The following is an 11,583-nucleotide window of genomic DNA, read 5'->3' as shown; positions in this document are numbered from 1 at the left end:
CCTAATTTGTATCTAACTTTTCAATGATGATTACTATCAAAAGATAGTCTTCACCAAGGTTTTTCAAAAGTATTTTGAAATCATTTTCAAAACCAATATCCAACCACGTTCTTTGGGCTCAATGCACATGACTTGTACATTAGCTTTCCCAATGATTGGAAGACACATAACTATGTGTTTTGATGAACCTAAAACTCAACAAGATGCACTAGATCAACATCTTGAGTTTTGTTCACCATCTTAACATCTCACTTGTATCTAACGTGTATTAAAACACATACAAGTCACCTTACAGTTCTTTGTGAGATGTATATTTGGTCTTGCCCTAAACTAAGGGATCATGCATCTCTATCTAGGCATTGTAAAAATCATGATCATCCATCTAGGATGTCACTTGATATGATCCCTCTTGTTGGAACACTTCCATACATAATAAATGCCTTTTGTCCTTAATTATAAGGAAATTGACATACTGCATGATGATTAATGACATACATCAAAATAAGTAATTTTTAAAAGTAAAACATGTTATAGCTACATGATGTATGTATGACATGACATGATATTTTTATATTTTTCATAATAAAATGTGAATGCTAAATATGATTTCATGACATATGATGGGCAAACAATCATGGCAAGTTAGCATAAATAAAATTTACCTAGATTACCTATCTAAGTATTCTTAACCCTAGCTAACTCAAAATTTAACCCTAGATTGCCTAATTTTATCAAGAAAATGTCATACCCCAACTTGACATTTCTTTAATTTTTTTATAAATTTGTGCCATTTTAAGTTAAACAAATTCCTCAAAGTATGACACATTTTATATGAAATCAAATTAAGGCTTAGATTCACCTTTAACCTTCTAAGAAAATGCCAAAACCCCCAACTTGACATTTCTTATCCTTTTCCAAATGTGTCAATTTAAATTAGATTTAACTCCTCAAATTTTGACACATTTTTGCTCTTCAAGGCTTTAAGCACATTTGATTAAAGCATGGGTTTTCTCTTAAGAAAGTATCAAAATTCTAACTTGATTTTTCTTATACTTTTCTTAAGTGTGCCAAGTTAGATTAAGTTCAACTCTTCAAATTTTGGCACATATATTACTCTCTCAAAGAGTAACCCAATAACCTTTTTCTTTTTCAAAGGTTAACAATAACCTTGAAAATGCTCTCAAGTGTCAACTTTACAAAGGTTGGGTTAACTACCTTTCCAATTGGAGTTGACACTCTCTAACCTATCTAGGGTGTAGAGAATATGCTCCTAGGAACCCAAAACCTATTGGTGCTCCTTGGATGCTCTAGGTACTCACTAGGGATGACTTCCATAGATACCTTCCTAAGGGCCTTTCTAGGCTTCTTAGAAGCCTTGGTCACTTCCACTAGGTCACTTCTAGGGCTAACTCCCCTTGTAACCTTATTTGTGACTTTGTTTGGCCTTTTTGGAGCCTTAGTCACCTTTACTAAGTCAACTCTAGGGATGACCTCCCTTGTGACCTTCTTTGTGACATTATTAGACTTCTTAGAAGTCTTAGTCACATTGGTCTTTGCAAAAGTACTCTTAGGGACAACTTCCCTTGTACTTTTAGCTTGACCACTAAACCTAGGGTTGGTCCCATAACTATATGGAACCCTATGAAAGGAAGTCACATCCTTCTTGGCTTTAGGTTTGTATCCCAAACCTATATAGCCATTGGATGACTCTTGTCTAGCTTTTCCTAGGTTATGCTCATTTTGACCCCTAAGAATATTTTCCATTCTTTCTAGGGTTCTTTCTAAATTATCAAGTCTTGACCTCAAGACTTGGTTTTCCGTCATTGAATCCATAGACTTGGATTTTTCTTGACCCCTATGAGCATTTCTATATCTAGGCATATATCTATAATCCTTAGAGTTATTGTCTAAATTGTTATTTACCTTCCTAGCCTTATGTGTGATAAATCTAGCATGAGGAGGGATATATTTATCCTTAGATTTATCATGCATTCTATTTTCATGATAAATAGCATTATAACGATTTAAATTTGAACTAGCATTCAAGTTAGGGTTTACCTCCCTTACCCTTGAAGCTCTCTTCTTCTCCCACTTCTTCAAGTGCACCAATTTCTTGAGCTCTCCTCTCCTTGGGCACTTTGTGTGGTAGTGACCCCACTCACCACATGTAAAGCACCTAATGTGCTTCTTCTACTCCTTCTTCTTCTTCCTACAACTTACATTAGTTTCTAAATTAACTTTATTGAGATTAGAGTTTACCTCCTTTACCTTCTTGAGTGAAGGACACCTACTCTTGTAGTGCCCCATATTACCACACTCAAAGCATTTGATGTGGTCCTTTGTGCTCTTCTTGGTAGTTGAGGTGGAGGGTTGAGCTTCCAAGATCTCCTCTTCCTTGGATTGCTCTTCTTCCTCTTCACTTGAAGATGTCGATGATTCCACTTCTTCCTCCCTTGAAGATGTGGATGATACCTCCTCATCTTCCTTCTCCTCCTCGGATGTTGACCTTATGTCAACATCGGATTGTTCCTTCTCTTCTTGGACCAATGAGTCCTTCTCCTTGGACTCCTCTACTCCTTGGAATTGTGACGGGTCTTCATGATAGGCAATGATCTTTTTCCAAAGATCACATGCACTTGTGCATTCACCTACACTCACAATGATATTAGAAGGTAGTAAATTATGCAAAATTCTCGTTACCTCCTTATCTGCCTCCGATTGCTCTCGTTGCTCTTCGGTCCAATGCCGAGGTCGGAGGCGTTTACCCTTCTTGTCCATAGGAGCTTTAAATGGGTCACTCAAGATAACCCATTGATTCCAATCCATTTGGAACCATGTCTCCAACCGCTTCCTCCAATAATTGAAGTCTTCTTTGTCATACGGAGGTGGAATTCGGATATCCCATCCAAGCGGTCCTTCGGACTCCATCTTCTTCTTCCTCTAGCTTCTTGCTCTCTTGGCGGTTAGTCCGTAGAAGAGCGACCTCGCTCTGATACCACTTGTTGGGACCGATGTGCCGGTAGAGGGGGGGTGAATAGCGTCTCACCCAAATCGATGGCTTCCTACGTATTCGTTAGTGCGCAAGCGGAATAATACAATACAAATTACGAATACGAAAGCTAAAGATAAAGAAAAGAACAAGCAAACCAATGCACGTCGATGTAACGTGGTTCGGAGATGATACTCCTACTCCATGGCTATCCGTAAGGTGGACGATCCCTCAATCTGTCGGTGGATTAGTCCTCGGAAACTCCGGCTAGCTCAAACCGCTCCTTGTGGGTGGAGAAACCTCACCACAACTTCAACCAAGAACACTTGGAAACAAGAGATCCTTGAGCACTTTGGTGACTACTAATTAAGCTTTAACCAAGTCTAATTTCGTCACCTTGGCCGGCCATCCCAAGCTCCTTCTTATAGAGCTTGGAACAAATCAGTAAGCTGATTTGCCCGTTACCAGTCGACTGGTCCTTGCACCAGTCGGACCAGTTGACTGTTCCACACTGGTCCGAACGAGCATTCTGTTCGCTACCAGTCACTGTCTAGCATCGACTGCTACAGTAACGCTACAGTACTGCTACAGTACCCCTAATTCTAGGATTTTACCTCGAGTACATTCACTCAGCACTCGTTCTCGCCCGACCAACCTAGACCTAGCCTTCTAACCTCCTCCATCAGCCTTGCGTCCCTCGGATGCCTCCCCATCCTTCACGTCTTGCCTTCTGAAGCTTCCATCGGCCTTGTCATTGTTGTCGGGTCTTCCTTTGCCAAGAGGTCGTGCCTCCGGGACTTCATCCATTGCCAAGTCACACTTGGACTTACGTTGCCAAGACTACATGCTTGGACTTACACCGCCAAGACTCATCCTTGGACTTTCCTCCTTTGCCAAGATCACAATTGGACTTACGTTGCCAAGACTACATGCTTGGACTTACACCGCCAAGACTCACCCTTGGACTTTCCTTGTTGTACCTGTATCCTGCACACTCACAATGCATATCAAATACAACAATAAACCTAACTTAAACCTTTGCCCAAACATCAAAACTTAAGGCACCTAGATTGCTCCAACAAATTATACACATCTCACAAACTCTAGCACACCAATTATATGGAACTCTAACACACCAATTATATGGATGGATGTGTTTTATAACCTTACATGTTATGGATTTTTATGGAAAAATTATCTACAGGTATCAAGTTAAATCGATTAATAAAGTTGGTGTGGACAAGGACATTAAGGTTCCAAGTTACTGTTTAGATATTAGGGGTTGACGTGTTAATAGAGTGGTTAGGGGCGAGATAGGTTTATAAACTCTATCACGCACTGATTATATATTTTTAGACAACCTTGATTATTTATGCCTTGTATGAGGGGGATTGGTTTACATTACAAAGTGTTATTGGCATGCATGAGGCTTATGAAATATTTAATGAGAAACACAACGTCATGTTAGACAATTTATGCTCATGTATGGTTAAGTTCAGCCTTGCTTAATTGGGTTCTTATGCTAGGAATTTTGTTGTATAATAATTCCACGTGTATATAACTGTATGAGTATAAGTAATTGATGTTCAAGTAAGGGATGATGAATATGGATAACCGTGTTTTGGGTTCGTGTTCACGTTTATACTCAAGATCATGTTTAAGTTTATCTTCATGTCTATGCCCATGATAATGTTTAAGTGTATGTTCTTTTCTTGGAATTTGCTCTAGTAGGTTTGTGGATAGGCTTATGTTTTCTTCCCATCATGATAATTTAAGTGCTCATGAAATGAACCTGTTTACATTTATGTACAAAAATATATTTATGTTCCATGCTTGAGTTGTAATCATGGCTATGCTTACACACATGTTCAAGTGCATTAAGTTATGATCCGGGGACCTAAGCCCGGGGAGCTTACCAAATTATGATCCGGGGACCTAAGCCCGGGGAGCTTACCAAGTTATGATCCGGGGACCTAAGCCCAAGGAGCTTACCAAATTATGATCCGGGGACCTAAGCCTGGGGAGCTTACCAAGTTATGATCCGGGGATCTAAGCCCGAGGAGCTTACCAAGTTATGATCCAAGGACCAAAGCCTGGGGAGCTTACCAAGTTATGATTCGGGGACCTAAGCCCGGGGAACTTACCAAGTAATGATCTGGGGACCTAAGCCCGGGGAGCTTGTCAAATCTTATTATGGGTTAAGTTATAAACTGGGGACCTAAGCCTAGGGAGCTCACCCAATCTATGTGGCGGAGTGTGACCAGTGTCCTTAGCTCGGGAGCTCACCAATCTTACGTGGTAGAGTGTGATCGGTGTCCTTAGCCCGGGAGCTCACCAAATCTACGTGGCCGAGTGTGACCGGTGTCCTTAGCCCGGGAGCTCGCCAATCTTACATGGTAGAGTGTGACAAGTGTCCTTAGCTCGGGAGCTCACCAAACTATGTAGTTAAGTGTGACCGGTGCCCTTAGCCCGGGAGCTCACTAACTCTATGTGATTATGATCTTTTCCATGTTTAGCTTATTTACATGCTTATGCTTCTGTTCATCCATAGTATGTACGTTTATGCCAGCTAGTATGCTTATGCCTATGTTTATATACATACTCATGATTATATCTATTTCATGCTTAGTGTAATTACATGCTTATGCTTCTGTTCATCCATAGTATGTATGTTTATGCTAGCTAGTATGCTTATGCGTATGTTTATTTACATGCTCTAGGTTGTGTCTATTGTATACTTATCTTACGTACATGCTTAGGCTTATGTTTATGCTTGTATTCCTAAGTAGACGTCTACGCTCATGTCCATGATGTGCAGTAAGTAAGACCTAAGTTACCTTTGATGTGGTTTCCCTTGGTACACTAGATTATAGATGCTAACTAATGCATAACATTGTTTTGAACATGCTGAGTCTCTCGACTCATAGTTTATATATCTTTTTTTTTTCAGACAATGAGATGAATGGGATAGGAGGAATTGACTAGTGAGCCAACTCAGAACAAGGGCAGTACAACCCGAAGGCGTTCTAGATTAATTCCGGATGTAGTTATGTTTTCTTTCGAATCGTCTATGTAATTTTATTTGAAGTAAGGAATCATTATGGAATTATGAGAAGTGACACTGCAGGTTATGCATTATATATATGTTAAAAAAAAAAACTTGGATCGTTACAGCAACACAGTGCTGCTTTATACTAGATCGACTTACTAGGCACTGACCTTGAAATTGGCAGCTTCCACTTGTACTCTTTCTATCTAGTTTGCACCTAGCATATTCTGAGTCAGAGTATCCAACTAAGTCAAATGTACTAGTTCTAGGGTACCAAAGTCTTACACTTATGGTTCCTTTAATATATCGAAGTATTCTTTTTACATTAGATAAGTGTGATTCTTTTGCACATGATTGGTACTTGTCACACATACCTACTATAAATAAAATATCATGTCAACTTGCAGTTAGATATAGTAGACTTCCTATTGTACAATTATAATATTTTAAGTCTACTAATTTTTCTTCTAAATCAGAGTCAATTTTAACATTAGTTGCCATAAGAGTATTTATGTTTTTGGAATTTTCCATTCCAAACATTTTAATTATTTATTTAGCATATTTTGTTTGAAAAATATAATTTTCTTATTTTGTTTGTAAACCTGAGAAAAAATTAAGTTCTTCTACTAGGCTCATTTCAAATTCATTTTCCATTAATTTAGTAGATTCTTTTAAAAATTTAGTATTGGTTGAGCGAAAAATTATGTCATCTACATAAATTTGAGCTATAAAAATATCTTTTTCTAAGGTTTTAACAAATAAGGTTTGGTCTATTTGTCCTTGGTTAAACCCCTTTGATATTAGGTATGTTGATAGTCGTTCATACTAAGCCCTAGGTGCTTGTTTTAGTCCATATAAAGCTTTCTTCAATCGAAGGACATGATTAGGATGACCTAAGTCTTCAAATCCTGGGCGTTGATTTACATAAACTTCTTCTTTGATGAACCCTGATCCTGTCCGAGAGCTGAATCAACGGACCCTGGACACGTGGCGCTCTCCGAGTCGCTGATGTGGATCTCCGACTGGTCGTATGATCCTCCGACGAACCTGAACAGAAGTCGGGCCGGGAAGGGGTTCCCGGCGGCGACCCTCCGACGCTCAAGTCAGGCAAAGCTCGACAACAAGAAAGTGGCTCCAAGTCTCAAAGAACGCGTACCTCTGGTGAAAGGTGAGGGCCTTTATATAGGGCTGTGGAGGAGCGAGTGCACACATACCGAGGTATACACGTGTCCTTTCCCATACCGTAGTGTGGGCTTGTCAGAGGAGCTTACCTGACACCATATTTTGTGGCGATGGGACAGTGGATGATTTGGAGTATGGTCGATTATAGAGCATGCCCGTTGGGAAGATGTCCTTGTCCTTTTCTACTCCCTGGGGCGTCCGCATAGCGTGGTCTACTTGGGCCACGTGCTCGACGATCAAGCAGACATGATTGCCTTGTTATTATGTTTGTAGCCACTAGCATCGGCTGAACTCCAATTCACGATGAGGTCGCCCTGACTCCTGCCGCTTTTGCCATCGATGCTCGGACGTGGTACGACCCGCCTACACTTCGTTCCCGGCCGGCATCCTTCTCCTCATCGACCACCCGATCCTTTGACTCTCTCTATCGACCACAGATCCTTTGACTTCCTCGTGGCGTTGACTCCGCTAACTGGGGCCCTAGTCAAAGGAGGCATTTAGTCTGACTGACTGGACTGCAAATCTAGCCGGGCGGCGCCTTTGTGCAATTATCCTCCGCTCGGTTTTCCACGGGGATGGCCGTAAGGTTAGTCAATAGCAACATTCCTCGGATCTTCTCGTAACCTGCGTCAATCCTCGACATTAAGGCTGAGCATGCGCTCATTAAATACCTCGAATGGCTGAATGCCACGTGGCACACTGTCATCATCGTACGGCGGCGGCGTGGTGCTTTGATGGGATCGAGGCGGTTCGAAATGGACGGTGCGATGCGTGCTTTGATTACCGTGACCTGGATCCAACGGTGGAGGCCGCCCGGCCCCCGCCTTATAAAAACTTCGCTTCCTCCTCCGTCGTTTCACTTCTTCTCTCGCGTGCCTCTGGTTACTCCTCGCGCTCCAATGTTCAGGCAGTCGTGTTCTCTTGCTTCCGGCGATCCCGGGTGTTCCTCCTTCGGTCCCCCTTTTTCTTGTAAGGTTCTCCTCTTTTCTTTCTGCTCCTTGTGCTTTATCCGCATTTCTTTCCCCAGTTTTCGCTCCTAGGGTACTCTTTTCGCTTGCTGCCGTCTTTCTTCTGCCTTTTTGCCTTTTCGATTTCTTCCGATCGGACCATGGCTAGTTCTTCTCATCCTGAAGACCAGTCCCTCGGCCCTTGGTACACTACTATGCAGTCACGATTCGATCAGCGTGACTTTGATATTCTGACCGATAATTTTGAAATCCCCGGTGATTTTGAACTCCTTTTAGCCGGTCCTTCCGCTCGGCCACACAGGCCGCCGCGCAGAGCTTTCTGTGTCTTTCGCGACCAGTTTACTGCCGGTCTACGTTTCCCTGTACATCCCTTCATTATAGATGTTTGTAATTTTTTCGATGTTCCACTCGGCAGTCTAGTACCCAACACCTTTTGTCTTCTCTGTGGTGTTGTTGTTTTGTTCAAGATCCACAACATCCCCCTCCAACCGGAGGTCTTTTATTATTTCTATTACCCCAAGCAGTCCCGGCTTAGTCTTCTTTAACAAACTACCGTCTTCCAATAAACATTGGAAGGAGTATTTTTTCTATATTCGTATGCCCGATCAGGCCAACTTCCAGACCAAGTGGAAGGTCAACCTACCCCCCACTCCCGAGCTGAAGAAATTCAAGACCCGATGCCGCAAATATGCTAGCCGGTCTGCGGCTTGACATCAATAAGATTCTTCACGAAGGAGTGATGTACATCTTCGGCCTGAGCAGCTTCGGTAAGAATTTTACTTGGGCATATGCTTTAATTGCTAACTGATTTCTCTTCTTTCCTTTGCAGTGGACATCGTCATGGAGTCGGTAATGGCGGCATTTTGAAGAGAAAGGCGGCGACACTCGAGGCCGCGGCAGCCAAAGAAATGGAGACGCTCGGCATCCAGCCGATCGGCTTGCAGAAGGAAAGCGGGACTCGGGAAGAGTCGGCCGCTCAGGCTTCTCAGCAGAACGTGACAAGCGGAGCTACCCCAGCGGAGGACCAACTGTCCGAGAGGAAGGTTACGCTCAGGAGAGGAGCAACCTCGACAACCATCCGAGCGGATCACGCAATCTGCTCCAGAGGCTATTTCGTCCGACCGGACGCCTTTTGAATGGGAGAGCCGGCGGCCCCTATTGAGGCTATTCCCACACTCTTCCGCCCCATCCAACCATTCATTCTCAATTTCGACTCCTCTTCATCTGGCGCGCGATACAGAGTCACTCTTCATCTCGATTGAAGAGCTGTGGCCGGCCAACCGTGAGCACACCATTACCTTGAAAGGGCCCCTAGCCGAGATGTGGGCCGACGCTCGGGCGCGCATCGCGATGATCCCCCTCCGCAACTTGGCCAATAGCCACATGCAGGAGGCCACGGGGGTAAGTTCATTTTTTCCAAAGTTCTGCATGCATTTTTTCCGATCGGCCATTAACAACTTCTCCTTTCTTTTGCATCAGAGATGGGTGGAGGAGATAGCAGTCTCCAACCGCCTGGCAATGGTGGACGAGGAGTTAAGGCAACTGAAAGCGGCAGGCGGTCCGTCCTGCTCTCATGGCCTGTCGTACTCTGAGCTGCAGAAGGAGCTCAAAAAGACTCAAAATTTGCTGGCCGTCGAATAGAAGAAGACGGCCGATCAGGCCCACGCCTTGGCCGAGTCCAAGCGACAAGTCAAGTCGCTTGACACAAAGATAACCCTGGCCACCACTCGAAAAAACATGGCCATCTCCGATCTGGAAAAAAAGAATGTTGAGGCTCGGGGATTGGAACAGAAGGTCAAAGAGCTGATGGAGCAGCTCGACCTGATGCAATCAAGCATATAGACGAGCTGAAAACTCTATAGGAATCCCTCGCTGCGTCTCAATTGGCCTTCAAAGAATACCAAGAGGCCGAGCCAAGCCGGGTTCCGAATTTTTAGAAAAAGTTTGCGAGCGGATGTACACTGCTTTCGACCTTGCCATGGCCGCCACCACTTCCTATTTGAAGTCCAAGGGTCAACTTCCCGAGTCCCACGTCATCCCGGCCGCCGATCAGGTGGCGCTTCTTGACAATATATCGAAGGATCTCTACGACTATCTAGAGTAGGAAGTTAATATGTAATTCGGCCGCTCGGCCTAGAAACTTCCCCTTTTGTACTTCGGCCATTCGGCTTTAATTTCCTTAATGATAATCTTTTTGATTGCTTTGTCCCTTTGATATAGTGTCTTGAATAGAAGTTTATATGTGTGTTGTCCGCTCGCCTTTTGTCACATCTCTTGCTCTCGAAAGGGATTTGTACAAAGTATCTCGCGTAACATTTTCGCTCGAACATGTTATATTCTGCTTCAACAGAAGAGTTTATTCAATGGATATTGATGAAGTCCCTTTGGGTACTGGGCCGAGCGGAACGTAGAGGCGATCGAACAATATTGACGCTTTGCTAGCAGAGTTCCTTGGACACTTGCAGTTCTTATCGTCCTCATCCGCTCGGGGGGTTTATAGACGCCGGCTCGTCTCTCGATTTTTAACCTCGGAGCTCGACGGTCTTTCGCTCGGGGAGTTTATAGACGCCGTCTCGTCTCTCGATTTTTAACGTCGGAGTTCGACGATCTTCCGCTCGGGGGGTTTATAGACGCCGGCTCGTCTCTCGATTTTTAACGTCGGAGCTCGACGATCTTCCGCTCGGGGGGTTTATAGACGCCGGCTCGATTTTGACGTCGGAGCTCGGCGGTCTTCCGCTCGGGGTTTATAGACTCGTCTCGATTTTGGGGTTTATAGGCGTTGGTTCGTCTCTCGATTTTAACGTCGTAGCTCGACGGTCTTCCACTCGGGGGTTTATAGACGCCCGCGATTTTAACGCCGGAGCTCGGCGGTCTTCCGCTCGGGGTTTATATCGCAGCTCGATTTTTAACGCCGAGCTCGGCGGTCTTCCTCTCGGGGTTTATAGGCCGGCTCGTCTCGATTTTAACGTCGGAGCTCGACGGTCTTCCGCGGGTTTATAGATGTCGGCTCGTCTCGATTTTTAACGAGGAGCTCGACGGTCTTCCGCCGGGGTTTATACGCCGCCTCGTCTCTCAATTTTTAACGTCGAGCTCGGCGGTCTTCCGGGGGTTTATAGGCTCTCTCGATTTTTAACGTCGCTCGGCGGTCTTCCGGGGGTTTATAGGCGACCTCGCCCTCTCGATTTTAACGCGGAGCTCGATGGTCTTCCGCCGGGGTTTATAGACGCAGCTCGTCTCGATTTTTAACGCTCGGAGGCCTCGATTTTTAACGTGAGCTCGGCGGTCTTCGGGGTTTATAGATGTCGAATCGTCTCTTGATTTTAACGTTGGAGCTCGGACGCTTATAGACGCCGGCTTGTCTCGATTTTTACGAACTCGTCGGGATTTATGTATTT

This window comes from Zingiber officinale, chromosome 11B (assembly GCF_018446385.1).
Source record: "Zingiber officinale cultivar Zhangliang chromosome 11B, Zo_v1.1, whole genome shotgun sequence".
Taxonomy (NCBI): domain Eukaryota; kingdom Viridiplantae; phylum Streptophyta; class Magnoliopsida; order Zingiberales; family Zingiberaceae; genus Zingiber; species Zingiber officinale.
The sequence above is the reverse complement of the archived record's forward strand: the minus strand, read 5'-3'. Positions refer to the sequence as shown.